The sequence below is a fragment of the Cariama cristata genome, unplaced genomic scaffold (assembly GCF_000690535.1).
Source record: "Cariama cristata isolate BGI_N322 unplaced genomic scaffold, ASM69053v1 scaffold3627, whole genome shotgun sequence".
Taxonomy (NCBI): domain Eukaryota; kingdom Metazoa; phylum Chordata; class Aves; order Cariamiformes; family Cariamidae; genus Cariama; species Cariama cristata.
In genome coordinates, this window is record NW_009628167.1 from 19,141 (window position 1) to 20,880 (window position 1,740).

Genomic DNA, 1,740 nt, shown 5'->3' on the forward strand with positions numbered 1-1,740 from the left:
TCCATCTATTTGACCAATAAAGCATTTGAATGATATGCTTATAGTTTTTATCATACCGTAGTTACTTTGTACTGAATAAACTGTGATTTTACGTGGTGGAAAAGGAGTGTGGAGCAGGCAGCGTGGCTGAGGTTGAGAGCAGTTGTCTCAAGTAGGGAAATATCAGGACTTTTATGTGAAGCTCGATGTTTTCAGAAGCCTTCAAGTTGCGGTGTCTAAATTTTTGAAGCCGCTGTGAAATATCTAAATCCCCCGTGACCCATGCCTGCCTGCCCACAGTCGTTCGGTGAGGCTGGCCCTCGCTGTCCTGCAGGGAGGGGAGAAAGGAGGGTATTGTGTGTAATCATTAATTCAGAGTTAAGTCCCCAGCAGCCCCAGACATCAGAAATACTCTGCTGAAGCACAGGAAATGGGGCAGCACTTCTGTTTTCCTGGGGTGCGGACGCCAACCCCGTCCTCGAGTCGCACCTTTCATCCTGCCCGCTATTATGCTGTCAACCTGATGTATTAAAAAATACGCGGTTGCCTGAACAATACTGCATTTGGGTTTTATTTAAATACCTGTCTTATTAGTAGGTTGTACTGATTTCATGGTTTTGAACCTTTTTTTTTTTTTTAACTACAACAAAAGGCTAAATATTTTCTGAAAAAGAAAACGGTGGTTCTTGGCCAGCCATGGATATCCAGGATTGTGCTGTGAAGAAAAGTACCAAATATTCTAAAACCTGTGAAAAAATGATGAGGGGGGAGGCTTCTGGCCACCACGCTGTTTGCACATGAAACGGCAAGGGAGGGGAGGTTAGTGCCAGGTCCAGTTGTGACCTTGGACGCTTCATGTATTCGAAACTGGGATGATTTTACTCAGTGTTTGGTGGTGGTGCTCATCAGAAGGTAGCGGTGAACAAGGTAGGGGCTCCAGTGCAGCTGGGATTAAAAAAGGGCCTGTGGTATACTACAGCTACATGCTCTGCCCCCCTCCAACTACTGCAACGTCTTAAAGGGCTTATTTTACATAGGAGGGGGATGAAGGGACTTCTGGAGATCACACGCAGGGATTGTGTCAGGGAAGGAATGTAACCCGGAGCCCTGGATTAACCCCTACCAATAGGACCATCCATCTTCTCTCCCTGTGCTTCAGATCTTCCCTGAAATCCATGTTCAGGGTAGAGAAGTTAGAGAAACCTTCCTGGAGGAGCATTGCGACGGGCCGCTTCTTGAACGTTATGGGGACGAGAGATGGGAAAGGAAAGGCCTTCTGGAAGGTGGCAAACTCAGGGAACTTTGGGGTCTTGAGCGCCTTGAGGACTAACGTCACAGTGCCTCAGGGCCAAGAGATGGACATCGGGTGGGGAGCAGTTGGGGGGCAGAGGGTTCAGTTGTGAGAAGAAGACCTCAGAGGGGCTTCTGGCCCCCCTTGGGTTAAAGAAAAGGAGCTGGGGAGATCTGCAGAGATCAGAGAATGGCAGTGGGAGGCAGAAGCAAGAGGGTTGAGGATGGGAGAGAGAAAGGAGGAGGAAGAGGGCTGAGCCATGCCTTACTGCTTCAGCCTTGCACATCGCTGCATGCGGGGAGCTGACACGGGCACGGATGTATGTGTATAAAATTACATGTGTACATGGTCATGCTGGGCAGATTAAGTTGAGTAGAAAACCATCATTTTGCTTGTTTGTTCTAAGAGAGAAATGAAAATTTTGCATCCCACCTTTTGCAGTTGCTGTTTTTTTTAAAAAACTGCAAGTA